The sequence below is a fragment of the Etheostoma spectabile genome, chromosome 1, assembly GCF_008692095.1.
Source record: "Etheostoma spectabile isolate EspeVRDwgs_2016 chromosome 1, UIUC_Espe_1.0, whole genome shotgun sequence".
Lineage (NCBI taxonomy): Eukaryota > Metazoa > Chordata > Actinopteri > Perciformes > Percidae > Etheostoma > Etheostoma spectabile.
In genome coordinates, this window is record NC_045733.1 from 22,067,779 (window position 1) to 22,085,645 (window position 17,867).

A 17,867-nucleotide genomic window follows, 5' to 3' on the forward strand; every position below is an offset into this window, starting at 1 on the left:
CCCTCTCTGTCTCCATCATCCATCCACCCTGACTGTGTGTGTGTGTTGTGTGTGTGTGTGTGTGTGTGTGTGGTGTGTGTGTGTGTGTGTGTGTGTGTGTGTGTGTGTGGGGGAGTGTTTTTTTCTCTCCCAGGCTCGCCTGTCTCTAGGTCCTGGGAATCAAACACAGTAGGGGACAGGAACACAGCTGGGGTCATGTGGGAGGGGGGATGTGTAGGTTGATGTGGTCATGTGGTTCACAGTAGATGGGGGGGGGAGTTGCATTGGGTGTATTATACAAGAGCAAGAGGACGACACATTGGCTTCATTCCTACATATTCACCTGTGTATTACCCAAGCGGTAGTCTTGCTTTTCTGTAATGACGGCATTTATTACATATCGCATATTCATTCGTTTTTTGTTGCCTACCAGGGCTGTGCACTTCCATAACATATTGTTTTAAAAACTATTTTTTTTAAACTGTAAATTACAGAGGTTGTTTCAGTCTATGGTGACGGTACGAACAAGAACCCCACACACACACACACAAACACATACACACACACACTAATAGAAACATGGTCCAGGTCAACAATGTAACATCCTTGTCCTAAACTAATTGAGTGTGAGGTGTCGGCTGTTTGTTATCTGTTCTTCAAAGTCTTTGCCGGTGTTACCATTCACGGTCTGTGGTGTCAAAGGTTGAGGAGCAGCAAGCACAGGACTTCACATCAGAGCTGGAAACCAGATTAAACAGCAACTTCTCTTTAGGATATTTGTGCCTTTACAAAGGAAAAAGTCTAAAAATCTATCTGTTGAATGAGCAAACAACTAAGAAAAGAAGAAAAAAGGTGATAATATACAGTAGGTTCAGCTATTATATAAGCTACGGTAACGTCTACCTCAGTGTGAACACGGGTCACACATTATTTTGAGTAAGCATTTGCTATTAAGTAATTTAGTATGTTTCCTTACTGAGTGAGCAAAGCCTTACATTAAAGAGCTGCCGCTTTGTGTGTGTGTGTGTATGTGTGTGCATGTGTGTGTCCCACCTGGCTGTGATTAATTGGTATGACCTTCGACCCTCCATCAGAATAGCTGGTGGTGAGTTATGCCCGAGGGTATCTCTGCCAGCTAAATCATTTGGCTGATAAAACATCATAGAAAGGGCTCTTATTACACAGTAATATAATAAAATAGCTTTTTAAGGATTTGACTCAGCATATAGTTTTGTGTGTACACAGTCACTACTGATATATATCAGTACAGAACATGTACACCATTGCTTGGTAAAAATGTGACTAAAAGTCCAAATGAATCAGCCTGTTCTTATGAACCAGTCGTTGAAAAAGCTATGAAAAGTTATGCACTGTAATTTGTAAATGTTCCATGTTTTTTTGTTGTTGTATTCACTACATTGAGGACTGCTGTGTAAGAACGCGGCTGGCCTCTGTATAAGTCGCGGGTGGCCACGTAGGGATGTGGTGCATTAGCATACTTTCAGGGAAAACTAAAGCGGGGTATAGGGTTAGGTGCAGGTTGAGGAGGGCACATGCACAAGGGGACATTGATCTGATTAAAACACTTGAAAAAGTCTTTAAAAAAAACAAGGGTTAGGGTTAGGGTTATGTACCAATAGCTAAAATTAGTACATTTGTTACGTTACTTCATTTCAGGATATGCAATAGTTCCTTTTGTTCTGTAAAGTGAGAAACCTCTCCTAAACCTAGTCTCCTGGGGAAAAAGTCCTTTGACCCATCCACCACCCCAACCTGCCTACTTCTGCAGAACCTGGCGCTCTGAAGGCCATTTTATGGTCGTGTGGAGGCTCCAGAGCTGCAGAGCTTTTGCTGTAACTTACATAAGTGGCCTGGTGTTTATACTTGTGCGCTGGTGCGTGCCTCGAGCCGGCATGTGTGTGTGTGTGTGTGTGGGGAGTGGGTGATAGGGCGAGGGAGAAGAGAGAGAATGACGGGTGATTAGCTTCGGAGCAAATAGCGACTCTAGAGTCATAGTGAGAGAAACAAGTCAACCCGCTCCTTGATTTCATGATGTTGATGGAGAAAGAGAACCAGGGAGGAAATGCAACGCTACTGTTGTGAACTGTGAGACCAGAACACAGAGATACAAGGGCAGGATAATGAAAAGGGTTTAATGATAGTAGTAGTGAATCCAAGGAGCAGATGCCCGGTCGGAGGATAGTGGAAGGCAGCTGGGGGGTCCTGTGTGGAGAGCAGAGGAAGACACGGTGAACCAAATAGAGAAATTGAGAGCATAAACCCCAGTACAAAAACGAGACCCAAGTTCCCACGAAGAGTAAGTAACAATGCGCCGACGATGGTGGTTAGCCCGGGCTTATGAATGGAAAGGAGTTGATGAGATGAGGGTGACAGCTGAGCGGATGATGAACAGGTGATAGTAACCACGCCCCTTGGCAGGAACGCCCTCACACCCAAAGCCAGAGAGACACAGCAACACAGAGGAGAAGTAGGCCAAAGGTTGGGGGAGGACAGCGGACCAAAACAGCTACCAAGCAAGGTGTGTGTCGCATGTCGCGTATTGGTAGTGAGATTTTTTTGAGGGGTGCACTTGGGGCCAGAGTAGACGCAAAGCGGTCTGCGGGGTACGCCGTCGATTTGACGCACAACATAAAAAACCCTTAACAGGACACTCCCTGCTTTGCTCCTGTCAAAATTGTAATTTCCCCACTGGGGATCAATAAACAGTATAAATTACAAATTGTTACAAAATACAAATTGTATTATAATTACTACAGCCACCTAACACGTACAAAACAATAAAACATATGGGTCGTAATTGCTGATTGTACAAACCTACAAAGTCATTTTAATCTAGTGTTCAGAAATGCCAATAAAGTCTCTTCATTCAGAGCCTGCACACTGGAAGTTTAATACTTCTCATCTATTTTTGAACCTGTACTGACCTTAAATATGTTCACGTCATGAACTCCTTTAAAAACACACCACATCTTCATCCCGTTTTGATTGATTTGGGGGGATGCTACAGACATGTCTGTCATTTGCACTGGGAAGGGGATTAAAAATGAAGTCGAAAACAGAATCTAGACCGGGACAAGGGTCATCGTCAGATCACATTGCAGATAGTGATCGTTATGGTAAATTAAACCATGACTCATTTTGCTTGAGGACCTCCACTTTAAGAACTACTGGTCTAAACGGGGGTTATCAGATAATAAGCCACTGTTTCCCCTTCCGCCCCGCTTGCTTCTCCCCCCCTTCCCTTTCCTTTTAACCTCAGTTTCTTTTTCAAGTTCTTCTCCTTGTTCTCACCCTCCAATCCATCATAGTTCTGCTCTTTGCCCTTCTGACTGTCAGAGAGAAAGAAAAGTGGTTGTGGTGATTGGACTAGGCTTCTATATTCCTTACTAAAATAACCATAACGACGAATCCAAATATGCCAATTACAATAGATGTAGGCAATGACAGCAATAAATACAAAACAAAACAACAACAGTCAGGCAAGGTTGGTTCTTATATCTACTAAAGCACAAGGGTAGAGGCAGTCAATAAGTAAATCAATGTGTTCGTGTTCTTGATTCGTACGTCCTGGGATCCCCTGAGGTCACTTCCTTTAGGGGATTTGTTGTGATGAGTCAAAGACGTCCTGTCGTTAGACAGACAGACAGACAGACAGACAGACAGACAGACAGACAGACAGAAGATAGATATGAACTGATCCCAATAAAATGGGAAATTACAGTGTTGCAGCAACAAAATCAAATAGCGCTAACTGTTCTTCCAGTGGTGGAGACAAATACAACACGCCCGAGAGAGAGAGAGAGAGAGAGAGAGAGAGAGAGAGAGAGAGAGAGAGAGAGAGAGAGAGAGAGAGAGAGAGAGAGAGAAGCAATGTTTGGACACATGGACCACAGACAAGGCAGAGGACAAGTTACAGCCAGGGATGCAGAGAAGAGTAAATCCAATTCAGATCCAGTCCTGCACCTCTGAGAGATCCCCTGCAGAGTATGGCTGCTTTCAGAACCAAGACCATGGATATGGATATGTTTGTATGAAATTGTCACACAACTGTAAACGGTGAAAATACAATGTAATAGAACTGTCACAGTCTGCAATATGATGATCACCGTCCCACTGTACTGTGCGACCCTTTTTATTTACCACTTTTATTAGCTGCAGCTTACATGTGAAATCTGAATTTCTATAAAAGTCTCCAGCAGGTCTTCCTCATCTGAACATCATGGACCCAACCCCCTCCCATTGGCCTGTGGTCCACTCACTGAGTGATAAATAGCCACTGAGTCATGGCATTGATCCCCCCAGAGGAAACAGCCATTGAATTAAACCGTGAGGTTACTAACAATCATGGGGACTTTCACTCTTCACTCGACTCATGGGAATTGACTCTTAAAAGGGGCTCAGTATGGCTTAATATGAGCTCGATTTTCATGGCCTCACAAACACAGAATATTGTCACAGATAAGCAAAGCGGGCAGCAGGACTGTAAGAAACAAGATCCGCCTGTTTATTTGTTGACCTTTCAATGAACCGCGGTTGGTCCACCACCCGTGGCGCAGCGTCCCGATGCGTAGGCCGAATAGCTAGACGTAATTACCCGAGTCATGTGGAAATCCTCTGAAGCACAAGAGAATCGCCACAGTCAAGCAGCGTAGGCAAACTCAATCTGATGAAGCCCTATTATTAACATAAATGGGGAGAAGAGACATAAAAAAAGAAGTGTAAAAAGCCTTGTGTTTATTGTCTGAGTTGTGTGTGAGAACCTGTGTGTGTGTGTGTGAGAGAGATGGAGTAGGCGGCAGTAATTGCAGAAACACCGGCCTACACTGGAGAATCAGATAGATGGATGAATAATTGATCAAAGGAAAAGAGGAGGGTGTGAACTAAGAGACGCACAAACAAGATGGACAGTTATGTTTCACTTGCGGTTTTTGGAAACATTGAGAAATGTAACGTGCTCGAACAGCAATTTCCGCCGTTCACAATCTGCCATTAACGGTCCTCCGCAGTACTTTATCGGTGGCATATTCAGTCATATTCAGTTTGTCTGTTTGTCAGCAGGATTAGGAAAAAAACTCCACACCTGATGTGGAGACTGAACAAAGTATTATAGTTTAAAAGTTATCATGTGAATATCTTGAAACCTTGAGAAATGAAGAACACTGAGACGAGGAGAGACGGACCCTCCTGGGTCTGGCCAGTAGGGTAAGATAAGATTAATTTGCAGCTGTGACTTTGTGAATAATAATAATAATAATAAAAATAATAATACATTTTATTTAACAGCGCCTTTCTGAACACTCAAGGTCGCTTTACAGACAATAAAAGACAGATATAGGGAACAGAAAAGAGTAAGCAGTTATAACAAAACAAAACAAAACAAAAAAAGAAATAAAAAAATGATGAGCTATTGTTTCTTTATTAAAACTTCAGTGAACTGTGTTGACCTTAAGACTTGTTCAGCACACCCAGTTTCTCTTTAACCAATAGTATAGCAGATAATATGATGTACTAACCCACTTTTATGTAAAACAAGTATGTTTAAGCCCACATTTATGTTAAATAACTATATACTACACCCATTATGTTAAGGGCGGAAAAAGACCGCTGAATACTTTTTCGGCTCTTTTCCCCTTTGCAAAGTCACGAAAGGCAACTCCGAGTCCGTGCGTTATTTTACCACTCAAGTCTTTGAACCTAACACCTGATTTGAATAAAACTTGGTGGAAGGGTGCAGCATGGGCCAAGGAAAAGCCCGTAGCATTTTGGAGCGGATCCGACTCATGAGGCAGATACACAAATCACTTTCATGAATAATGCGATAGAGTGCTGCATGGTGTCGGAATACTTGGGAAAATTCACCCTGCGTTAGCTTTGTGAGATAGAGCAAGCCTTGGCCGAGGTCTGCACTCTCCGAGTGCCCTTCTAGTTTTGACATAGTAACCTGGCATCCTGTCTGAGTGGTGTCACTGTGTTGGTGCGCACGTGCCCGTGCGCGCGTCAGAGCAGCCCTCCGCGCCCTTACCTTAAGTGATGCTGACTGCCGGTTCCCTTGGTAACACTGACTCATTTCCTCGTCAGTGTGATTGGATGATGGTCCTTTTGGGATCCTCATCATGAACTCTGTCTGGCACTCTGTCTCGATTGGAGCGAGGACACAGTGGGAAATGGCTGCTATTAAATTAATAATAAACAAGACAAGACGTTTTTGGAATGAGTCATTTATTGATACATGAGTAATACAGCAAATGTGTACATGTTCTTCTTCGCTCCTACTGTGCAATTTTGTTTATAATACCTTAAAGGACACTGGAATCTATGCAATTTCACACAGTGCAATATTTAATATTTAACCATTTCATTTCATTACAGTGCAATATTTATATATTTATTTATACTTATCTACTTTTTACACAATGTGTAATCAAAACTATTTTATCTATGTATATAGATGCTCTCAGGACTGTGCACCAGGTCCCCCCCCCCTCTCTTTTTTTTCAGCACTACCTTTACTTGATATTTTTATATTTTTTATATTGTTTCGACACTGTAAAGGCGTTACTTCAATCTCGTTGCACAGGTACTGCACTTGTGTATAATGAAAATAAAAGGCTTTCTATTCTATTTTATTCTATGTAAACCAATGAATGATAAAATAATTTGATAACTTGATAAAATCCCTTTAATGTGAGACTTGTTTTTACAGTTAGCTTGCTCTTCAAAAATTCTAATTTCATGGCAACACTTTCATCTCATGATGGTAATTTACATGTCAGGTTGTTGTGACCAATATCCACCTTTCTACTAATCAAACACTGCATGCTGACATTTTAAAATAATGGCTTAACCTTTAACAATAAAGACCACGCACACTCTTCGCAACACAGACTCCTCTTCAGATGCACTCATTCATTTCATGTTCTCTGAGATCATCAAGTCTTCCTGAAATACATCAGCGGTGGTTTAGCTTTAACGCAAAACTCCTTGTTTGCATTCTATGTGGACAGTAAATATGTCACGTGCAGATACATATCCCATCTACCGCAGTTCCTTTTGGAACTTTTCATCAACTTCCGGTACATCCTGGCAAGACACATTATGCCGCCTAAAAATGCTAAAACATCTCCGTGCGAGGAGGATGCCGTTGTTACGATGAGTGTACTCTCCCAATTAATGGAGCAGCAGAGAGGGATCTATAAAGAGATGTTACTGCAACAACAAGATAACTTTAAATGTTTCATTCAGCTGATCATGGATGGAACTGACAAAAGATCGGATGGTGTTATCAGAGATGTACAGGAGCTGAAGACTAGCTTGGAATTTACCCAAACAAAGTTTGAAGAGGAGAAGATGGGATGCACTGAGATTGAGTCAAAGATAAGGGCACTTGAGACAAACATAACTACTTCTAATCAGAAATCGGATGCACTGTTCAACAAGCTGGACTACATCGAAAACCAGAGCAGGAGAACAAACATTTTAATTGATGGCATTGCTGACGAGAAAGGAGAGAAGTGGGGTGAATCAGAGAAAAAGGTGCGAGACATGTTCTCAAAGAACTTGGGATTGGATGGAATAAATATTGACATTGAGCGTGCTCAGAGACTGGGCCAGTTTCAGGAGAGGGAAAGGCCAAGGAAAATTGTTGACAAACTTCATCGCCTTAACCCTCATGTTGTCCTTGGGTCAAATTGACCCGTTTTCAGTTCACTTTGTATTCATTAAAAATGAGCCGTCGGAATAAGACAACATTCAAAATATCAAAAACCTTTGGAAAAGACACCAAACACGTCCAAAAAAAAGCACCCACAACATTGAAAAAGTGACAAAAGTGTTGAAAAATAGTGATAATTTTGAAAAAAAGGGATCATGGTTGACTGGAAGACAACACAAGGGTTAAAGATAGAGAGCTAATTCTTTCTTCTGCTAAGAAATTAAAGGGCACTAAGATCTACATACACTAACGAAGATTTCTCTGAAGCTGTGCAACTAAGGAGGAAGGAGGAAGGAGGATCACCCTACGTCACTTCCAACCACTGCATTTCCTTCAGGCTATGTGGTTTGACTAATTGGTCTCTAAATAATTAAAGAGGTTTCATTCCAAAATGACATATCCAGCATTTGTGCAAAAGTGACGCCTGTTTTTACAAAAAGATTAATGGCACCATTTAACCCTCGTGTTGTCTTCCTGTTAACCATGAACTTGTCTTTCCGGGTCAAAATTGAAAATTCATATTTTTTTGTGGTTTTCCGATGTTTTTTGTCGCTTTTTCTGATTTATTTGTCACTTTTTAAAATGCTTTTGGCGCTTTTTTAAAAACTTGAGCTGGTTTAATAATAGATTTTACACTTATTCTTGGAATTCATGGTCAACAAACCTCATTTATATCAAATTATACATATGTTTTTAGTTGAAAAGGCAGAAATTATGAATCATTTTGACTGATAGTTAAGATCAGCGGCTGTTGAGTGGATCACAGACGGGTAGATGTCGAAGTTTAGTCCGGATACTGTTTGGAAACCATTAAAAAAAAAAGAATACAAATGCTACAAAATTAAATAAAAAATCCAATGAAAGTAATGTTGTATGGTGTCATCCATGCTATTTTGGGCAATTTGGTCGAAAGAATCCATATTTCTGATGTAAAACACTTTGAAATGGGTCAGTTTGACCCGTAGACAACACAAGGGTTAAAACATTTTACTTTGGAAGTCCTTCACTGAAAACATCACAATACTTTCACATACTAGATACTGTATGAAAGTAAATGCTGCAAAAAGCATCAGTATGTTGTTTGGGGAGAGTAGCAGATGTTGGGACATGAAAGGAGAGCGCTCCAGTGAGAAATGGGCCAAAATTCTTTTTTTTTTGCTGGAAAGAGTGCAGCAAAGATCAAGGCACAAACATCCTCAACTATCCTGGTGAACTTCTATCGCTGTGCAATAGAAAGCATCCTGACAAACTGTGCAACAGTGTGGTATGGGAGCTGTTCTGTTGCAGAGCGCAAGGCACTGCAGCGGGTGGTGAAAACCGCCCAGCGCATCACCGGGACTCCACTGCCGCCATCGAGCACATCCAGAGGAAACGCTGTCTGCATCGAGCTCGCAGCATCCTGAAGGACTCCTCTCACCCAGCCCACAGACTGTTTTCTCTCCTGCCCTCCGGCAGGCGTTTCAGGGTCCTCCGGACCAGGACCAGCAGACTAAAGAACAGTTTTTTCCCCAGAGCTGTCTCTTTATTGAACTCTAATCCTATTGATCCCACTCCCTCATATACTGACAGACTCTCCTCTCCCTCTCACACCTGCCTCCATTTTGTTATCTGCAATATTATAATGTTCATCTGCACTGCTGACTGTTACTATAGTAACGACTGTTTACATCTGCATCTTTGCACTACTTACCTTTTGCACTACCTACATTTCATTTGCACTGCTGACTGTTTATTTATATACAGTACCAATTGTTTACATTTACATCCGCACTACCGTACTTTAACTGTAATATGCAATTACTTTCCACCGCACTTTAATTCGGATAGTTTCTGCCCAAACTTTACCTTATTTCATTAGTATATTATGCTGTTTGCACATATCTGTAAAAAATTTGCAATTATAGTAATATCCACCAAATTCCTAGCTGTAAATCTTGCTCACAATACCTGTTATCTAATTTTGTATTCATAGGACAAACCCATCTGTAAAACTCTGTTTATAATAGTATTCTTTTCTATATTTATTCATACATATCCATGTCTTGCACTTACGGAACCATTGTATATCCTGCACTTACTGCTATTGCACTTCTGGTTAGACCCAAACTGCATTTCGTTGCCTTGTACCTGTACATGTGTAATGACAATAAAGTTGAATCTAATCTAATCTAATCTAATCTACCATTATCCCATGAAGGACGATATTCTGGCTCACCTCCCACAATGCTCTGTGCCAGGGGAGAGGGGCAGTGAATTGGCTGACCTCGTGACTTGGCTTTCTTTTTTTTTTTTCCTCTCACAACCAAACGTGTAGTTAGCCAGCAGTGGCACCACTGTAAAATCCATGTGCATGGCTTATTAGATTTCTTATCTACTAGGTTAGATTTTTATTCTAAGGCTGCTGTTATGCATGCATGCAGGACTGACATGTCTGCAGTACTCTGTGTGAAAAAAATGCAAGGTAAAAGAAAGATGGAGATTCAAAATTTAATAAGAAAGTGTGAATCTTTGGTCATGAACGAAAGAACGACAATGGGTTTACTCAGGAGGGGGGGCTGGGTTTCCCTTAGAGCAGGGGTTCCCAAAACTTTCAGCCCACGATCCCCAAAGTAACGGTGCAAGTGACTTGCGACCCCCCCCCCACTATAAACGTATATAAACATTGCGCGCAACCGCTCACGCACTAAAGGCGTGAAAAGTAGAAGAGCTGTTCCCTTTTTAATTATTTGCTTTGTTTTATTTTAAATTTTAGCCACTAGTTTTATCTTGTGTTAAAATCATGGCTAACAATGCTATTTCTAATCGTTTTAAAAATTTTAATTTCTGAAATCAACTTGCGACCCCCCCCTCTCTGGCTCGCGACCCCCCTGTGGGTCCCGACCCCCACTTTGGGAATCACTGCCCTAGAGATCGGGAGAGAAGCTCAGTCATCCGAGAGGAGCTCGGAGTAGAGCCGCTGATCCTTCAAGTAGAAAGGAACCAGTTGAGGTGGTTCGGGCATCTGGTAAGGATGCCTCCTGGGGGCCTCCCTAGGGAGGTGTTCCAGGCACGTACTGCTGGGAGGAGGCCTCGGGGAAGACCCAGGACTAGGTGGAGGATTATATCTCCAACCTGGCCTGGGAACGCCTCGGGATCCCCCAGTCGGAGCTGGTTGATGTGGCTCGGGAAAGGAATGTTGGGGGTCCCCTACTGGAGCTGCTGCCCCCGATACCAGATACTGGATAAGCGGATGGATGAGTCTGAATAAAATTATTTTTCAATTTATCATTCACCAACTACTGTATGTGACTCACCAGTTTACTACAATCAGTTAGGAAGAGATGACCTATTACTTTTAAATTATTATTATGTAGTCATTCTTTTCTGTGTACATTCTTCAAATTTTGTGAAATTCTCATATTTAGATGGAGGCTTCAAATAAGCACATTGGGTTTTCTGCCTCTCTCTGCACAGTACATAATAACACGTTTGTTTCATTTGTCATTGAAACTGCAAAGAAAAGAAAAAAAAGATCACGTTAACTTTTTATCCACAAAGACTGTGATGGAAAATCCTTGTTGACCGCCATTTGCTTTTGAAAAAAACAACAAATAACAACAGAATAAAAATTAACTTTGAAAACGCCGCTGAAAAAAAAAACACTCTTAAAGGTGCAACATAGGTAACAGTAGAGGAATGTAATGTCAGTTATGCAAAGGTTGTATAAGCCTGCACAGTATTGATGTGAGTTCTAATCAGCCAAAATAATTAAAATCCAAATAAAAAGGTTGGTTCCCATTGGTTTACCATGCTTTATGTTCTCAGTCAAACAGCTGCTATGACCGGAGACAGGAGACAGCTGATGATGGGGACAATGAGACTGAACCAAAACAGTATGTTGTAATGTTAAAATGCTTGAGTTGCAGATTCAAGTGATAATACGACTCCTTTCAAATTACACAAAGTCATTTCATCCATTCATAATGTAAAAAATATTGATTAGAGTAGCTTTATGTAATGAAAATGTAAAAATAGGCAGTCGGTTGTATGAAGAGGCGTACAGAGTCAATAACCTTAGCTGAAGAACACCATCTAATCCAACATTTGAAAATGTCTTCATGTAAAACTCCTGAAAAGCAGCAAAGACCTGCAAACATCTGGCAAAAATCAGTCTACAAATAATATTTGGGAAAAGAGTAAAACTGTAAAAGAAATATTATACAGTAACCCTATCTAAAAGTGTTTTTCACACACATTGGACTGAGAACAATAGTATTTGTAACAGAAGAAGAAAGCTGAGTGAACAATGTAGAGAGAAGAGAATAAGAAAATGTGTGTGAGTGTGTGTGTCTGTGTGTGTGAGTTGGATTATTAAGACTTGAGCTAGACATTTAGGTGTGTCACGACAACCCCATTACACTTTCTATACTATGAGTGTGTTCCCTTTCTGTTGTCTTAACCTTCACCTGCAACATTTCCTGACTCACACTGTCTGGATGTGGATATTAAGTGCGAGGCCTTTCCAGCTATTCATGGCAGCAGCTGTTTTAACATAACGCATTAATCCAGTGACATTCCCCCCCCCGTCTAAAAACAGCTCGCCCACAAAGCCCAGCCACTCACTGTGGCAGCCGCTGATGGGAATCAGTAGCGAGGCCCGTTGAGCCTGGCGGGACGACAAAGGAGACACAACTGTGTTGATGCATATCCAAACATCCATGCCTACACTGTGGCATCCCCCCCTTGGTAGTTTTCAAGTTGTATTGGGTTACAACATTGAGTCAAAGTAGATTTTTGACATTCATCAACAGAAAAAGTGATGTAAATCAATAGTTTATCTGGAAGAGCCATCTTTTGGTGTGTCCGTGTCATCGGTAAAACCTCAACCATAAAGACAAAAGACCACTACACACAACTCTGTGATCCTCTGTGACTGAAAAGCACGGTCAGCAACATGGATACAAGAACACAAGAGTTCAGTTATGCCAGCTGTGAACCTGCCCAAAGCCAGAAAGAACGTGAGTGAGCATGCAAGGAGACGGGGCCACTGAGAGACCTGCAGGAGACTGTGCCGCTTCACCAGTCCCAGCTTTATGGGAGGGCTGCAAACAGAAAGACGCGCTTAAGAAAACTCAGGATATCTCAGCTATAGTTGGGCAGAAGTTAGCTTGAAGAAAGTACTATGGTCCGATGAGAGCAAAGAGTTTTGTGTCCTTGCGTCAAAATTGAAAATCTACACTTTTATTGACGCTTTTTATTCAATGTTTTTAACTTTCTCTTACATTTATGTCCCTCTTTTTCAACGTTTGTCATTTTTTTGACGTTTTCAACACTACGTAACACTAACTTATTAACTTAAGTTTACAGTCATTTCTGGGATTTTTTGTCAATGAACCTCATTTATAGGAAATTATGTCTAATGTTTGAGTTAGAAAAGCAGAAATCAGGAATTATTTAGATTAAAATTACAGGAATGGATGTTGATGGATAATCACAGACTGGAATATGTCAACCTTTACTCAATACTATTTCAAAACCACTTCAATTTGTTTTGTCAAAGGCTATAAAATTAAATAAGACCCCAAAGAGCGTTGTGTGGAATCAATCATGTTATTTTGGGTAGTTAAAAAGAACATTGATATAGGAAAATGGGTCAATTTGACCCGAGGACAACATGAGGGTTAAGAAAACTCATATCTCAGCTATAGTTTGGTAGAAGTCAGCTTGAAGAAAGTACTATGGTCTGATGATACCCTTGTGTTGTCTTCCTGTCAAAATTGAAACTTTTGACGCTTTTTGTCAATGTTTTTAACTTTTTCTTACATTTTTTTCCCTTTGTTTCAGTGTTTGTCATTTTTTGTGACATTTTCAACACTACGTAACACTAACTTATTAACTTTAGTTGTACAGTTATTTTTGGAATTTATGATCAATAAACATCATTTATGGGACATTTGTGACACAGGATGAAAGCGGAGTTGGCAGCAGGCAGGTGTGAGCTTCAAAAAAAAAACTATTTAACAAAAAACAAAGTCCACAAAAAAAACAGATAAAACACAACGTCCCAAAAATCACAAAATATGGACAAATGTCCGGAGGAAAAAAGGAAATCAGCGACTGGGAACACCAACATGAACATGCTGACAGGACAAAGCGATCTGACAAGAGACAAAGGGAACACAGAGGTCAAATACAAGAGGTAACGAGGAACAGGTGACACATCAGGTGAATCACATTAGGGCGGGGCGGGACAGTCAGACAGACACCCAGGGGACCGCAAGACAGGAACAGCAGCACAAGACACAAACATGAGGAGACAAGACAAGACCAACAAAAAAAACACAGAAGGAGGAAAAGAAAACAAAGTAAAACCCCAAACCACAAGCAGAAATTAGGAATTATTTTGACTAAAATTAAAGGAATGGATGTTGATGGATAATCACAGATTGGAATATGTCAACTTTTACTCATTACAAATTGGAAACCACTTCAATTCTTTTCAAATGCTCTACAATTGAATAACACACCCCAACTTTAATGAAAGTGGAGATTTGTGTGGAATCTATCATGTTATTTTGGGTAATTACAATTGGGTGGTTGAAAAGAACATTGATGTAGGAAAACGGGTCAATTTGACCCGAGGACAACGTTCGGGTTAATATGGCTTTAAAACTACATGTTCATGTCCAGCGGCGGCTGTATTTGGTACCAAACGTCCATCAAGTAAATGCTGACACTGAGGGGTTGAATACTTCAATCGTAGGGTATTTTTCTGTTGATCAGTATTAAAAACTCATTCGGACAGCTCAGTTGGTAGAGCGGGATCCCATGTGTGGAGGTTTGCTCCTGGGCGTGGTGGGTCCGGGGTTCAGCTCCGACCTGGGGCTCTTTGCTGCGTGTCATCACCCCCCCCCCCCCCTCTCCCCTTTCATGTCTTCATCTGTCCTGTCAATAATGAAGGCTAAAAAGGCCCAAAAACTAATCTTCAAAAACAGCCTGATCTTATTAAATTAAATGTTGCATGACAATACAAAATTTAAACTACCTAGTGGGGGTATATGTTTTATAGGCACTGTATAAAACCATGTGCACAGAAACACACAACGTTATTATTGCAAAAACAGCTTGCTAAGCAGAAGTTCATAGAAATGTAAATATGGCGGCACATCCTACTGTGTTGCCATCTGTTATCATCCTCTACCTGTACAAACATAAAAGGTACAGTACTCTTATTAACATCCCCCCCACCACCACACACTGCACATCCTGCACATGCACACAGGGACATAAACATGCAGCTGTGCACAAAGTGGGTCAACAGGGAAACTTTCTTGAACCACAAATAAATCTGGACCTTGTACACACACACAAATTTTATTCCAAGCATTTGACAGAGGAATACCCTAGCTTTGCATTGCTACTGGCCAGACAGGAAGTAGGAAGTGGAGAAAGGAAGCGCGGATGGCTTGTGACAATGCCTTCCACATCCTACTGCTCTGCACAGCACAGCTAGTTCAGACTCTGGTGGAAGTCCATTCATCCACAGCCACTGTCTGCTTGTCTGAAAGATTTAGAGACTAATGCTATCAAGACCACTGAATCAAAGGAATAGACCAGGCAGATTTTAAAATATATAGAACAAAAGCTCATCCCAGTCAAGTCCAGTCTAAGGGAAATGATGTATAAACATCATGTCTCTTCCCATCAAGTATGACCATGCACAGAGCAGCTTTTCACTATAATCAGACTGGCTAAAAAGAAATGTTAAAGCCACCCAAGATCACCTACACCGCCTCTGGAAGTTGTCAGCGATGATTTGGCCACGTTAAAGACAAAGAGTCTGTAAACCATCTGACTGCAGAAATGGAAATAATTCTATCAGGCATCAGACAGATTAGAAAGTGATCAATGTAAAAAGGATTAGGGTGGATGTGGACTCTGCTGGGTCAGAGCGAGGTACAGTATCTGGTCTACCGCAGTCAGATCATTTAGAACAGTTTCAGACAGGATGGGATGACTCAGGATCATTGTATCCTTGGTTTGACTATGATGTCAGTAGAAATATAACCTTTACGTTACAAAGTGATCTACTAGCAATGTGCTATTGCAATTTGCTTACATTAATATGCTCTACACCCCAAACATTTCCCCCAAACAACCCGAATAATAAGATGTATGGGAAATGTAGTGCTATGAAATTTACTGCACATTCATAATCTCCAGAGAATCAACACTTCCCATGTTAGGAGCTCCAGGGGATTGATGGGACTGCCCAGCTCAGGCCAAAACATACTCTTGACCAACTTATTGGTCTATGGCAAAGTATCTCAAAAGTAATGGGAAGATTTCCATGTAATTAGTAGTCAACATGTGTGGTCCCAACAAGTTTTTGTCCATCCCTGAGTCCCTGACAGCAAAATAATACTTTCTCATCAACAGATAGGTAGATTGCAAATAAATAATAGATTAACTCAGCACATTTATGTTTCCATGATCCATATGCAGTAGTGTTGGATGCATGATAAATTACCAGCAACGTCTGTAGGTTTGCCCACAGATCTATAGAGCTGCTAATGAAGCTATACTTAGTCATCTTTATTTTGACATTCATAAATCATCCAAAGTGACACCAGCAATCTGCACACATGCTCATGTTTACTATCATCGCTAGAATGTGATGCTCGACTATAGCTTTAATCCATCAAAAGCAATATCAAGGAATAGAGTTGCAAAGTCTTATGTTGGTGAGTATCTCGTTCTCTCAGCAGCATGCTGCTCCCTGCTGTCAAGGGGGCAGTTAGGACATCCTGTTGGTAGTAGTTTTCCAGCCAGTAAAAACACCAATAGTGCTATTTCATCATAACTGCATCACTTTTGCTCGGCTTGGTTGGATATTCTCTTTGGGGTATTTGAAAGAAAATAAAAAGAAAAGATACAAAGATATGCATGGATCAGCTTTAATGTCTAGACACATCACATGTGGACACATTCTGGAGCACAGACATTTAATTTGTGGGACTAAAGCCACCGATAGCAAAGGTGGTGTCACAGTTTGTAAGTTCAAAAGGAGGACCCTAATGTAGGAGACCAGTAGACGGGTTGGTAGAACAAAACCAGGCAGACCACAGATGACAAGCTAGAAACACTAGAAAGAAACTGGATAAAACTACACACAAAGCGACACTGAGAGCAAGGAACAAACAGACTGACGGTGAAACAAGAGAACACCGACTGATATACACAAGAAAACGAGGGTGGTAACGAGGGACGGGTGAGAAGGGGGCTGACGAGGAAAAGGTGAAACACATCGGGGCGGGCCGGGCAAAGGCGGGGAAACACACAAGGGCAAGAAAACAAGACATGACACATGAGAAGAGCATGCAAAATTAATCAAGACATGGCATCAGGATAGGTAGAAGCACAGTCACACCGTTCCCTTCCTCGCGTCTTAGTCTGTCCCAACGAGGAAGCATCTAAGGAGAGAGGAAACTAGGAAATGTGCCTCATCACCCTTATTTGATAGCTCCTCGACTCCTCGGGCCTTGGCTGAACCTAAAGTCTGTCGCTCCTCGGTAAAGGCCATCTCAAAGCTCTTATTTGAGGGATCTCCGAGGAACTATAGGCGAGGATACACAAGAGCAACTTCCCCGGAAGCCGTGCAGCTGAAGGAGATGCTAACTCCCCCCATAGAGCTGATGAATTTGTGCAGCATGGTGGACCACTGGTTAGAACTGTGGCCTCAAAGCAAGAGGGTTCTGGGTTTCTAATCCAGGTTGTTCTGGGCCTTTCTGTGTGGAGTTTGCATGCGATATGTTTGTTTTCGGTTCCCCCCCAACCATCAAAAAACATGTTCTAGGTTCTCCATTCAGTGCCCTTGATCAAGGCATTGGATCAGTGTGATTGGTCCAGATGGTCCACTGTGATTGGCTGCCCACTGCTCTTATAAGGGATGGGTTGCATGCAGAGAAGGAATTTTGCTACATGTATGTGTATGTGACAATAAAAGTACCTTTACACATCCCACCCCTTTAAAACACATTTGCCTCTCCCATGATTTCCTAGTGTCTTTCCCAAGCCTCCTCGGTGGTGAGGGACTGAGACACAAGGAAGGGAGGCAAGTGGAGGACTCGATGAGGCAATATAAGGGTTTGGAGATACAACCAGAGATGAGACGTCT

The 17,867-nt window shown here is 41.5% G+C and overlaps 1 long non-coding RNA gene across 1 annotated transcript; it reads right to left on the minus strand.

Moving 5' to 3' along the window:
• Window positions 1-2,578: 2,578 nt before the first annotated feature.
• LOC116689181 (uncharacterized) lies at window positions 2,579-14,226 on the minus strand. Its single transcript, XR_004331933.1, has 3 exons — window positions 14,216-14,226; window positions 3,151-3,155; window positions 2,579-2,638 (listed from the first exon to the last, which is right to left on the minus strand). It is a non-coding gene; the product is annotated as an uncharacterized LOC116689181 (long non-coding RNA).
• Window positions 14,227-17,867: the final 3,641 nt, after the last annotated feature.